Below are 13,503 nucleotides of genomic sequence, written 5' to 3'. Positions count from 1 at the left end.
AGTCCTGGATCTTGTGTTGCTCACAGCGACACTTTGGCAGCTGATTTTTAAGTGATTTTCCCTTTGTGTCTTTCCCCACCACCTGACTCCTGAAGCACACATCTTCAACCCTCCCGGGAACTTAAAAATAAACATTTGTTTACATTTTTGCCACAGGTAGTTCCACGGTGACGTAAGGTCAGACACGAGAAGTGAGGTCACAGACTCCTTTTACCTTGTTAGGTGGTGCCGTCCGTCCGCCTCCTGCCACAGCTAAGCCAGCACCAGGAGGAGCCCTGGTGTTCGAAGGCCGCGCTTCCCGGCTTCTCCTCGCCTCGCCTTGGTCCTTCCTCCTCCCTGGGTCCTGGAGGTGCCAGCAGGGTTTGCTGATCAGCATGATGATAAGAACAGGAGGTTTCCACATTAAGAGGTTTATTGAGGTTTGCTTCCAGTCATAAATATTTATATTTTTATAAATATTTTATGGCACCTAAAGCTAATCTTTGTATCAGGGTTTAAAGAGTGATCTATATTTTTACTAGAACAATATATTATTTGGAAGCAGTGTTTCTTTATTATCTGAATCTATGGCAGTCAGTTATATTTTCCTATTATTGACTTTATACTGAATTTCACTTACACTTCTATTTTATTTAGCTTCACAAATTTTGATTCTTTTTTATTTGGCGATGATAGATTTATAGTGCTCATGTCCTTGTGTTTTTTTAAATCTCTTTTTTCCCCATTTTAAATATTAAATTTATTTTTCTGGAAGTTACACTGTGATCCAAAGTTAGTATTTGTTTGATTGATGATTGTTTCCTGAATTTATAAATATTTCAGAACTAATATTTGAGCATAACCAGTTGTTTACTAAATTTGGGATATAATCTGTGTTTAATTTTTTCCCCTTGTGATTACTTGGAAGAGTTATACTTTGATCTTGGTAGAGTGGGTTATATTTATGTATTCAGTTTATTTAACAGTTGTTTTTTTATTTATCAACTTTAAAAATGAAGACAGTGTTCTAGATTTCCCTAAAATAAATGTGTGTATGTGTGTGTGTGTGTGTGTGTGTATATCTTCTATATATATCTATATATATAAAAGGCTAAGTGACTGACCGTATGTCCGTCCGACTGACCAGTTGGCCAGTACATATGACACACATTGGCAATCCTATATAATAAAAGGGTAATATGCAAATTGACCCTAACAGCAGAACGACCAGGAACTACTGATTGCTATGATGCGCACTGACCACCAGGAGGCAGACACTCAACCCAGGAGCTGCCCCTCTGGTGGTCAGTGCGCTTCCACAGGGGGAGCGCTGCTCAGCCAGAAGCCGGCTCATGGCTGGCCAGCGCAGTGGCGGTGGCAGGAGCCTCTCCTGCCCGTGGCAGCGCTAAGGATGTCTGACTAACGGCTTAGTCAGACATCCCCCGAGGGCTCCCGGCGTGTCAGAGGGCTATCTGACTGCCAGCTTAGGCCCGATCCCCCAAGGAGCAGGCCTAAGCCGGCAGGTGGACATATCCCAAGGGGTCCCAGATTGGGAGAGGACGTAGGCCAGGCTGAGGGACGCCCCCCCCCCAGTGCATGAATTTTTGTGCACCAGGCCTCTAGTTTAAAAATAAATGTTGACTTGTGCGTGTGCAATACATATAAAGCTCTCGCTGGTGCCAATCACATGCATGTGTTTTGGTCTGTCATTGTCGATTGTGAATTTGGTTGACACTTCTATTATAAAGAAAGGGCGAATAGCAATATTAAAATATTTCTTCTAATTAATTTCCTTTGAATGTGCATGAATCCATGCACCAGGCCACTAGTCCTATCTAATAAAAGAGTAATATGCAAATTGACCATCACTCCAACACACAAGATGGCTGCCCCCATGTGGTCAAAGATCCTGCCCCCATGTGGACACAAGATAGCCAGCAGGGGAGGGCAGTTGGGAGGGACCAGGCCTGCAAGGGAGGGCAGTTGTAGGTGATCAGGCCAGCAGGGGAGGGCAGTTGGGAGGGACCAGGCCTGCAAGAGAGGGCAGTTGGGGGTGATCAAGCCTGCAGGGGAGGGCAGTTAGGGGTGATCAGGCCGGCAGAGGAGGGAAGTTGGGGGTGACCGGGCCTACAGGGAAGGGCAGTTGGGGGGGACCCAGGCCTGCAGGGGAGAACAGTTGGGGGGGACCAGGCCTGCAGGGGAGGGAAGTTGGGGGTGACCGGGCCTGCAGGGGAGGGCAGTTAGGGGCAAACAGGCTGGCAGGGGAGCAGTTAGGCATCAATCAGGCTGGCAGGCAGAAGCGGTTAGGGGCAATCAGGAAGGCAGGCAGGTGAGCAGTTGGGAGCCAGCAGTCCTGGATTGTGAGAGGGATGTCCGACTGCCTGTTTAGGCCCAATACCACTGGTGCATGAATTTTGTGCACCAGGCCTCTAGTATATATATAATGACGAATACAAATTCATGATATAAAACTGAAAAGGTGCTGCAGGTGATTTGGATAGGCAGTGAGACCTGCTCTCCAGCCCAGCCAAGTGCAGCTCACCTGAGCAGTGAGCTCACCTGAGCGGCACACACTTCAGCAAGACCCCTCCCTGGATAAGCCAGGCCTACACACGTGCCTACATGTTTATAATGAAAAGGGTAGTTTGCTTTAAACACTGTAATGTCATTTGATTTTATCAGGACTATAATTCCATTTTAGTATTTTAAAAAGCATTTAGTGCTTTCAAGCTTTTTCTTTTTTAAAATGACTCTATAATATCCTTTTTAATGGCTATCTAGTGGTTTATTTTACCAGGCAACTTTTAATAGGCACTTGCAGTTTTTCCTGACTTTTGTTATTCTACACAATGCCATAGTCAGCATCCTTAAACACATGGTGTTTCACATATGCCGAATATCTACAGAATAAGTTCCCAGATGTTAAATCGAGCCAAAGTAAGAATGTTAACTAGACTGTGTTAGTTATTATTGTGAAAAATGTTCTAAATAAGTTTGTGTTGTTGTTTTTATCACCAATTATTGGAGGCGAGGTCTGTGTTGTTTTCTTCCCACCGGGCACATCACTTTGGCTCTTACTTACATTCCAAATCCCTGTGGAATTAAACAGGTTTTACTTGTTGAGAGAAAGAGTACCACTCAGGAACCCTAAGGTGAATCTGTATGGAAATGTAAGGAGTGACAGGTAATTAGTTTCTTTCTTATTTTTGATTTACTGAAATTTAAGAATTGGGAATTTTATGGAAAGGCTTGGCCTTTCATGGAGACGTCTTTGTGAACGATCTGCCTTCCTAGGGGCCCTGCAGTGACCAGCGGGAAGATGCGTTAGACTGACCTGTGGAGCTCAGAGAGGCTCAGTCACGGTGTGCAGAGCAGTTACAGCCCCGCGCAGCCGCTCCATCAGCCTCTGAGTTCCCTGAAGTGCCTCTTGTCTCCTGAGCCAACAAGGAACACTCTTCATTCTCTCTTCTCTCTCTGCCCAGGATGAGAACGGCTTCTGGGTGCACGGAGTCCTCCCTCAGCTCTGCAGGGAATCCTCTCTGCCTCGTTTCCGAGGACGCCAGACCCGAGGTAAGCTCAGACCATCGGCCCTCAGCTGACTTTTGCACCGAAGCAGGACTAGAAACGTTTTACACGAACGATTCTCTATAACTGGCGTTGCAGTAACCCAGCCAAGATACCATTTCTCTGTCTCCATGCCCAGGGAGTGGGCGGGCCTGTCTTTGTTCTCCCGTGATTAAGCCTGTTCTCTACTCGATTCCCTGCTTCCAGTTGAGGTGGGGGCTCCGGGAGCTCAGAGCTTCCTTCTGGTTCCTTCCCGTGTACCAGCTGATTGAGCAACGTCAGGCCCAGTGCGACCGCCTTCACATCAAAGATCTATCAGCCACCGTCTTGGGCTTTTGGTGCCAATATTTGCATATTGCCCGGAGGCAGAAGTGTGATGAAACTTACACGGTGATTTCCTCCTCCTGGGAAATCCAAACCTGCTTCAGTGTGACTTCCAGGAGGTGGGAGCCTTGGGACGCCTGCTTGTCCTCCCCCACGTGAAAGAGGCCATGCACCTGCCCAGCACGTGGTCTGGCCTGTGAGGTCTTGGGGACGGGTAGGTGGTGCCGTCTTCCTAGGGTGCACGAGGGAGAGCAGCCATAGTGACAGCCAAGAAGATACTAGTTAGCTTCTCAATCACACCCCGTAACATTCCTTCACTCTTTCTCTCAGGAATCCTCACCATCGCAGTTTGCAAAAATTAGCAAATTTAGAATTGACACCTTCATAGTTTTGCACAGTTTGGGCTAAGGAAAGCCACTCAATAGTTGCTACTTGGTCACTGAGCCACCGTTATCTGCCATGAAGCTTTCCTCAGTTTACCCACAGCATTGGCTGTAAGGTAAAAGCCCTTTGCTCATCGGGGTTATTCCAGACAGCTCATTTAAGATGTGCTTCGTGTACAGTAGAGTACTCACCTCTTAGGATGGCTGGAAGGCTCAGTGAGACAACCCGTTGCTGAAGCTCTTAGGGTCATAGTGCTGCCCATAAAAGTACAACGCTGGTCTCCGGTGTGAGCCATGCATGTACATTTAAAGTTCCTGAAGTCCAATTTATGAAGTACAGGAAAACAATTCCAGTACTTTCTTCCATTCAGTGTTCCCAAGACATTATCAATTTAACATTTGACAACAAAGAAATGCATATTGAAATCAATTAATGGAATAGTTTACCTGTTGATGCTCTAAGTCTGAAAGCATTTTACATGTGCGGTGCGTCTCCTTCCAGACTGCAGTCAGTGCTCAGCAGACCCACGGGGACGTGATGAGATCCGCTCAGCGCTGTCTGGGTCTCGGAACAGGGACACACAGCCCGCAGTGCTGGCTGTGAGCTCTCCTAACGTCCCCTTCTCTGCCTCCGGGGCACTTTCTGACTCTGCTCAGCATTTATTTAATTTTTTCTTACGTCATATCTGCTTACTTTCTTTTTCTCCTAGAAAGACCGTTCACTGAGAAGCACTGTCCCTGTAGACATTAACCCCACACATCCTGTTGAGAACCCGCCCACTCCAGGCACTATGGGGCCACTTCCCAGATCTGAATTTCCCATGGTGCCGAGAAGGTCTGCCATGCCAGGCACCCATGCACCTACTGCACAAATTGTCTAGCTTTGTGTGCTCAGACACACTTACGAGTCTTTTTTTCAATAAACTTGGTCTTTATAGGTTTTCTCTTTACTTACTAAGCAGCGGTCTTAAGCTCCGACACTGTGTGCTTGGATCAACATGGGAATGTAGTCACAGATGACTCCTTGCTGTCACGCAATCGCGGAGTGCTTGCTCCACTGATAAGTTCTCCTAAGACGCACACGGTCTGTGGGAGGACACACTTGGCAACCGCTCATCCACTTTGTGTTGGAAACAAACAAACAAAACGATGGTTTTCTGTAGTGTTGGAAGTGATCCACCAAAACAACTTAATATGAAAGTTCTGTACAAACTATAAAAGCTATGAAAATATTAGTTGTTGCCAATATTATTACCACAGAACATAAACTGGCAGATTCTGAACGAAAATTACATTTGTATGGGGTCAATGGGTCTGGATGCTAAGCTTGGCTCCCAGTACCTACAACCAAATCTTCTAAGCTCTCTGGTGCTCAGTTTTTCTCCCTTGAAATTTATAAACCTGTGATTTTCAACTCTGATTGCACATTGTCATCCCCTGTGGAATATTTAAAATAGACGGAGGGCGGGGCCCAGTCCCAGAGACTGACTCAGTAGGTCTGGAATGTGGCCTGGACGTGTGTTGTGTGTGCTCGTGTGTGTGTGTGTGTGTGTGTGTGTGTGTGTGTACGCGCGCACACTGGGTTTTAAGAAGAAGTATTGCTTATAATCTGGGAGCTTGGGTGGCTGGGCAGTGTGAGTGAGATGTCTGCCGTCCGTGCCCCAGGAGATGCTGTGGAGTCCGCGGGGAAGTGTGCAGGGGCTGCAGTCTGCTAAGCGGACCCTCTGTCAGTGACCGTGGTGGTGGAAGTGGCACAGTTTCAGTTCCCGGCTGTCTCTGCCTCATTGGAATGGGTCTCTAAATCAGATTCGTCTCCGATAAGACTCTTCTCTGCTCAGGTGCCGCAGGAACAAAGGAGGAAGATCACCCACCACACCTAGTGCCAGCAGCTTGCTGTGTTAGTGACGTAACGGTTACTTTGTGCTGTGGCTTACATAGGAAAGCTCACATTCTGTGTGAAACTAGTGATCAGGATAGGGTTTCAGTTTGGGCATAAAGAAATAGCTGGATCTTAGAAATGTAATATATTTTCATTTTATTTTATTAACTTATTAAAATAGGCTTGTTTGCTTTTTCCTTGCTTCTGTGGATCCAACTAAATACATCTTAGCCACCCCAATGCGCAGTAGACCCTTCCTTCTCCATGGGATTGTCTTTCTGATGTGGGTCAGACTAAAGCACTGGTCCTGCACAGGCCCACACAGACAGTAGTTTGAACAAACATACTATCACGAAGGGTTTTCCAAGTATTTTTAAATTACAGTTTACATTCAGTATTATTTTGTATTCGTTTCAGGTGTACAGCACTGTGGTCAGACAGTCCTGTACTTTACAAAGTGTTGCCCCAGTATTGCCAGAACCCACCTGGCACCATACACGGCTATTACAGCATCACTGACTGTATTCCCTCTGCTGTGCTTTACATCCCTGTGACTGTCTTGTAGCTGCCGATCTGTACTTCTTCGTACCTTCGCCTTGTTTACCTGTTCCCCCAACCACACTCACATCTGAAACCATCCGTCTGCTCTCTGTATCTGTGAGTCTGTTTCTGTTTTGTTTATTTTGTTCTTTAGATTCCACATATAAATGATATCTTACGGTGTTTGTCTTTCTCTGATTGACTTATTTCACTTAGCATAATGCTCTCTAGGTCCATTCATGTTGCAAATGGTAATATTTCTTATTTATAACCAAGTAATATCCCATTGTATATAGGTACCACCTCTTCGTGCAGCCGTCTGTTGGCAGGTACTCAGGGTGCTTCCATGTGCTGGCTACTGTAAATAATGCTGCAGTGAGCACAGGGCTGCATATGTTCTTTTGAATTAATGTTTTGGGTTTCTTTGAATAAACAGGCAGCTCCATTTTTTATTTTTTGAGGAACCTCCATACTGCTTTCCTCAGAGGCTGTATCAGTGCACGAGAATCCCCTTTTCTCCACATCCTCACCAGTTCTTGTTTTTGGTTGAGTGTTGATGACAGCCATTCTGACAGGTGTGAGGTGATAGCTCATTGTGGTTTTTATTTGCATTTCTCTGGTGATCAGTGACGTTGAGCATCTTTTCACATGTCCATTGGTCGTCTGTATGTCCTTTTGGAGAAGTGTCTAACCAGGTCCTCTGCCCATTTTTAATTGTATTATTTGCTTTTGTGGTGTTGAGTTGTATGAGTTTTTTTTACTAAATTTTGGGTATTAACCCCTTATCAGATGTATCATTGGCAAATATTTTCTTCTTTTCGTTTTGATGATGCTTTCCCTTGCTGTCCAAAAACATTTTAGTTTGATGTAGTCTCATTTGTTTATATTTTATTTTATTTCCCTTGCCTGAGGAGATATGCCAGAAAAAAATATTGCTATGAGAAATGTGTGATTCCACATATAAGTGATAGATTTACTGCTTATGTTTTCTTTTAGTAGTTTTATGGTATTGAGTCTAACATTTAAGTCTTTAGTCAATTTTTGAGTTTATTCTTGTGTATGATATAATAAGATGATCTAGTTCCTTTTTTGGCATGTATTTGTCCAATTTTCTCAACACCACTTATTAAATAGACTATCTTTACCCATTATATGTTTTTGCCTTCTTTTTCAAGTATTAATTAACCATATATTTGTGGGTTTATTTCTAGGTTCTTTATTCTGTTTCATTGATTTAGTCTGTTTTTATGCTAATACCATACTGTTTTGATTACTATGGCCTTGTAGTATAATTTGCTGTCAGGTAGCATGATTCCTCCAACTTTGTTCTTCTTTCTCAAGATTGCTTTGACTATTCAGGGTCTTTTGTGGATTCATATAAATGTTTGGATTATTTTTTCTAGTTCTGTGAAATGAGCCATTGGTATTTTTATAGGAATTGCATTTAATTTGTAGTTTGCTTTGAGCAGTATGGACATATTAATGATGTTAATTCTTCTTGTACACGAGTATGATACATATTTGTATTTATTTGTATCTTCTTCAATTTCTTTTTCAGTGTTTTATAATTTTCTGAGTACAGGTGTTTACATCCTTGATTAAATTTACTCCTAGGAATTTTAATATTTTTTATGCTATTGTAAATGGGATTATTTTATTAGTTTTCCTTTCTGATAGTTCATTATTGGTGTATAAAAATGCAACCAATTTATGAATATTTATTTTGTATCACTACTTTACTGAATTTATTTATTCTGGTAATTTTTTGGTGGAATCTATAGGGTTCTCCATATATAGTATCATGTCATTTGAAAATAAGGAAAGTTTTACTTCTTTCTTTCCAATTTGAATGCCATTTTATATTTTTCTTGTCTGATTGCTGTGGCTCAGACTCCCAGTACTATGTTTCCAAATTTTTACTGATTCTTCTACATAAACCCTGACTCTCTCCACCTGCATTTACTGCATATGACACATGAAGGAAGAAGAATGTTTGAGCCAAAATCTGAGAACAGATTTAAAGGCATTTAACAAGAGCGGTTGAACCAGATTACAAAAATCACAACTGAAAAGCAACGTGCTAAATGTATTTCAACATCAAGGTCAAGGGGAGTCTTGTTTATTTTGCTAGTTATTTAGATGGTTCGTGTCTCTCATTTAATAATTCAGCCGAGGACTTCACTGTCAGGCTTTTATAGTTTAAGTTATTAAATGTGGGTTTAAACTCTTCTCTTCCATTCACATGTACACTGTCTGAGAGCACAAAAAGCAGAGTTTTGTTCTCATGCGACCTCGCGTCCCAGTGCAGGTCTGCTCTCAGTGCCCCCGGGCACGCCCCTCGCGGTCCAAGCAAGAGCGCCGCTCAGTGAGAAGTGCGGTGCTGATGGGGCGGAAAGCACCGCACGCGTTCCGTCGGCCAAGTGCTGTTTTACACCAGAACAAGCGAGCCTCGTTCCATTCGCCCTGGAATATGCTTAGTGAGATTGTTTCTGACACTTCATTGGAGATTGCTCAACTTAAAGTTTATTTCAAAATAGCTTTTGAAGATTTCTGTCAGATTTGGGCAAATTAACCTAAATGCTAATACTGTCTTTCTTTCACAATTAAAGCTGAATCAGATCCCTCTGAGAAATGCATCCCATCCCTAAAAACTCATTTTCAGCTCATCTTTCTTCTGCTTTTCTTACATAATGAAGTACAGCCATTAGCCTTTCCATTTGCTTCTTTGAAAATTAACTGTGAGTATTTGAACAAAACGCATTTTGACTTGGAAGTACGTTTCTGTGGACGGCTCCGCGGCAGTGCTTGCGGGCAGTGCTCCACGGCGTGTCCTCAACAAGAGCTTTGGCTCGGGAAGCACAGCTGGCCTGGGGGTGTGGGCCACCTTGCAACACCCACGGGGGAATCAGCAACACGGGCAGACGGCAGTCAGGCAGAAATGTTCTCTTCTGTGTTCTCTTAAAGACCCTGGGAGGATCAGCTGTAACACGCAGTTGTCTTGAGAATCATTTGTCATCTGCTCTTCATCGGAGCACCTGTCTCATTGCACAGCCAGCATCCTTCTCGCCTACTACTGTGTTGCTGAGGGAAGCTGATTTGGGAGAAACATGACTTGGAGCCGAGAGTCTAAGGAAGTCGGTCCATTAGGGAGAGGCATCCAGACTTACTTAAAAGGGCAGGTTTGTCCTCGGGGCCACGTGGTCTCAGAAAGTCACACTGGGGCCGTGCATTCTTCCCGCTACGATTCCACATGAAAGGACAAGTAGGTAGAGCAGAACCCATCTGGTGGAAACGCGGCTCGGATCCGGGGGAACCACACCTCGGGAAGAGCGTGTTCACCAGCAGAAACAGTAGGGAAATGGGGTGAATTTCACGTTCAAGGAAGAGCTACTCCCCGAGGGAGCGGAGGCAGCAGTGAGTGTGAGGCAGCAGCAGACCCCTGCCTCGGCTATCACTGCTGACAGCTGAGAGGAAGGTGACCCCAGGAGCCAGGCGCTGAGGGTGACTGTTAGGAGGAGCGCGGAGCCGACACAGGACACCTTCCAGGGCGACACGGGTTTCCCGAGGGGACGGGAGGAGTGGGGGAGAGTTCCTTCCTAGTCCACATTCACCCCTCCAGTGTTGGGCACCGTTCTCTGTGTGTTCCACTCATTACTCTAGCTCATAAAAAGGTAAATAATAGTTAATCCAGGGGCACTCTGAGTCCAAAACCAAGGTCCAGAGGTCTTCCAGCTCCTCGGTGGTTGCAGTGACACGTCAGTAGGCTGAGAGTGGGGGAGCTTCTCCGTCATTTCCCTCGCCTCGTCCAGGGTTCCTAATTTGTCCTTTCCTCTTGTTATTGCGGCTCTGTTCCCTGGCTCTGGAGGTCGTCATCGGAAGCAAATTGTTGTCTTTAGGATCATTTTCTGTGGTGGAGTGGGCGGCCGTGACAAGTCTGTCCTCTGTGAGTTCCTGCGAATTGACGTTGTCTTCACGTGGGCTTGTTGCTGGGGCGACCTCGCGCCAGTAGAGGCGGAATGAGCCGTGCTCAGCTGCTCTTCCCAGAGCCTGGAGAAAGAGGTTTTCTTTGAACTAAGCTTCAGTGCAAAGCGAGTGCACACGGCAGTGAAATGGAAAGGCGTCTCCCACTCACACCAGGTCTCCCAGGAAGCTTTCGTTTCCCCACCTGATAGTGCAGGTCAGATAGTGGGAGTCCGCACACAGCTTCCAGCCGAATCTCCGCCTGACGAGAGGTTTCCCCGGGGTATCCGGTGACCCCTGGAGACAGAGCATCAGTCAGGAATGAGTCTGCTGGGCGGCATCTGACCGGTGTGCGTTATAACCCTGCTGCTGTCAGTCGTTATAACCCTGCTCCTGTCAGTCGTTGTAACCCTGCTGCTGCAGAGCCCGGCAAGTACCGATGCCATTGTTGGGTCTCCGCCTCCTGGCCCATCCCGGGTTGCTGCAGTGGGTCCAGGCTGGCCTGCAGGGCTCTCTGCTTAAAAGAAATCTGCAGGTAATCCTGGTTGCCTGCCAGCTTGAGTTTGGTTCCGTCACTTAAGCTGCGTGATTCTGGGCACATCTTTTAACCTCTTTCTACTCTAATTTCTGCATCTGGATGACCTAGGCTAATGCAGATGAAGCAATCGGTTATTCTATTGGAATATGTAATATAGTTCAAAGGTAGCTTTGAGCAATCATTTGGTTCATGATTTCAAAGTCTTGTCAACTTCCTCCTCGTGTGTGAGTGGCAGTTGCCCTCCGGTCACAGAAGGAGTGTGGGGAGTTGTCCTCAGAACTGGGAGTAATGAGCCGTGCCCGTGCTCAGTGCAGGAGTGACTTCCCAGGATGCTCGCTGTTTGATGGCCCAGGAGACTGCCCGGTTCACTACAGCCCGGCGTCCAGCCCACAAACGAAACTCATGGCGCCCGGGGTAGGACCAGATCCCGCCCCGTGTGCCGGCCTTGGCCGGCTGTCTAGTCCGCCCTCTCGGTGCTGAGTAGGTTCCCGCCTGCACCTGTGTCCTCGGAGACCAGGGGCCGCCGAGGCCTGGCCTTGCTGCCAGGCAGTGCGTCGAGGTAGCTGCAGGCACTCACGCTGCTGTCAGCGCCTCCTGAACATCCCCCATTTCACACCGTTTCCAAGCTCCTCACAGACGCAGGAGATGCTGGTTTTCTCTCTCTGGCCCCTCTCTGTCTCACTCTGCCCTCTTCGCCTTCTCCAGCCCCGTGGACTGAGTCATTTCGCTCCTGTGCCCGCCACGGCTCTGGGTTTGGCCTGCGGAGGTGTCAGCAACATCAGTATCTTCTGCAGCCAGAGCTCCTGTCCTGAGGCCCACCCTCCGCCCCCGTGTCCACCCCTGACGGTGGTTACGTTCCCTTCTCTCACTGCTTTGGGTCCAGGACTGGTGGTGGCTCCTGCTCCTGCTAGGCCGGGGCGTCCATCCTGCGTTTCCAGTTCCCTGGCCGCTCGCTCTGTGCACTTTCCCGCATGGACTCGCCTGCTTCCTCCAGCCTAACGCAGCCCAAGCTGGTGAGGTAGCCAGTGCCGTGGGCAGTGAAGAGGGGGATTGGGAGAGGAGGAGAGTGCGGGCAGTGAGGCGCTGGGCCGGCTGAATCGGGGAGGCTGGCTGTGCGTGGCCTGTGAAGCAGCTGGCTGCTCTGATTGGCATTTGAGCAGAATCCGGAGTGTGGACGTCCACTGAGAAGCCTGTGCGCTGAGGTTGCTTCTGAGGCTGTGACATCCCAGGGGGAGAGGGGAGGCAGCAGTGAGGTTGGGGGTGGGGGCGGGCGGGTGCCTGTAGAGATGGCTCCCCTCTGCAAAGAGCAGGTGCAGAGTCACCTTCCACCGAAGCCTTACAGGTGCTTCCTCGTGCATTTCTTAACGCGACCCCTGAGATAACCCTGAGGGGCAGAGGTCTTCACCAGACAAGAATGCCCGTCCCTCAGGGGCTGGCCTGCTTGTCCTGTGAGGAGGGAGCAGAACTAAAATGGAAGCCCATCCCGCGGCTCTTCTGCCACCTTCACCCTCCAAGGGCCTGGCGGACGGCACTCCCTCCCTGTGTGGAGGAGGCTGGGAGGGAGGAGAGCCAGGGGCAGGCCCAGAGCTATGCCAGCCAGATCACTCTGCTTGCAAACGGAACTTGAACGTGGGGCCCAGGCGGGCGATGCCCGTTCTCGGGGGCCCAGGTGGGCGATGCCCGTTCTCGGGGGCCCAGGTGGGCGATGCCCGTTCTCGGGGGCCCAGGCGGGCAATGCTCGTTCTCGGGGGCCCAGGCGGGCAATGCTCGTTCTCGGGGGCCCAGGTGAGCGATGCCCGTTCTCAGGGGCCCAGGCGGGCAATGCTCGTTCTCGGGGGCCCAGGCGGGCGATGCTCGTTCTCAGGGGCCCAGGCGGGCAATGCTCGTTCTCAGGGGGCCCAGGCGGGCAATGCTCGTTCTCGGGGGCCCAGGCGGGCAATGCTCGTTCTCGGGGGCCCAGGTGAGCGATGCCCGTTCTCAGGGGCCCAGGCGGGCAATGCCCGTTCTCGGGGGCCCAGGTGGGCGATGCCCGTTCTCGGGGGCCCAGGTGGGCGATGCCCGTTCTCAGGGGCCCAGGTGGGCGATGCCCGTTCTCGGGGGCCCAGGCGGGCAATGCTCGTTCTCGGGGGCCCAGGCGGGCAATGCTCGTTCTCGGGGGCCCAGGCGGGCAATGCTCGTTCTCGGGGGCCCAGGTGAGCGATGCCCGTTCTCGGGGGCCCAGGTGAGCGATGCCTGTTCTCGGGGGCCCAGGCGGGCAATGCTCGTTCTCAGGGGGCCCAGGCGGGCGATGCTCGTTCTCAGGGGCCCAGGCGGGCAATGCTCGTTCTCAGGGGGCC

Source organism: Cnephaeus nilssonii (genome assembly GCF_951640355.1).
Source record: "Cnephaeus nilssonii genome assembly, chromosome: 2".
In the NCBI taxonomy this organism is placed as follows: domain Eukaryota; kingdom Metazoa; phylum Chordata; class Mammalia; order Chiroptera; family Vespertilionidae; genus Cnephaeus; species Cnephaeus nilssonii.
This window is presented reverse-complemented; position numbering follows the sequence as displayed.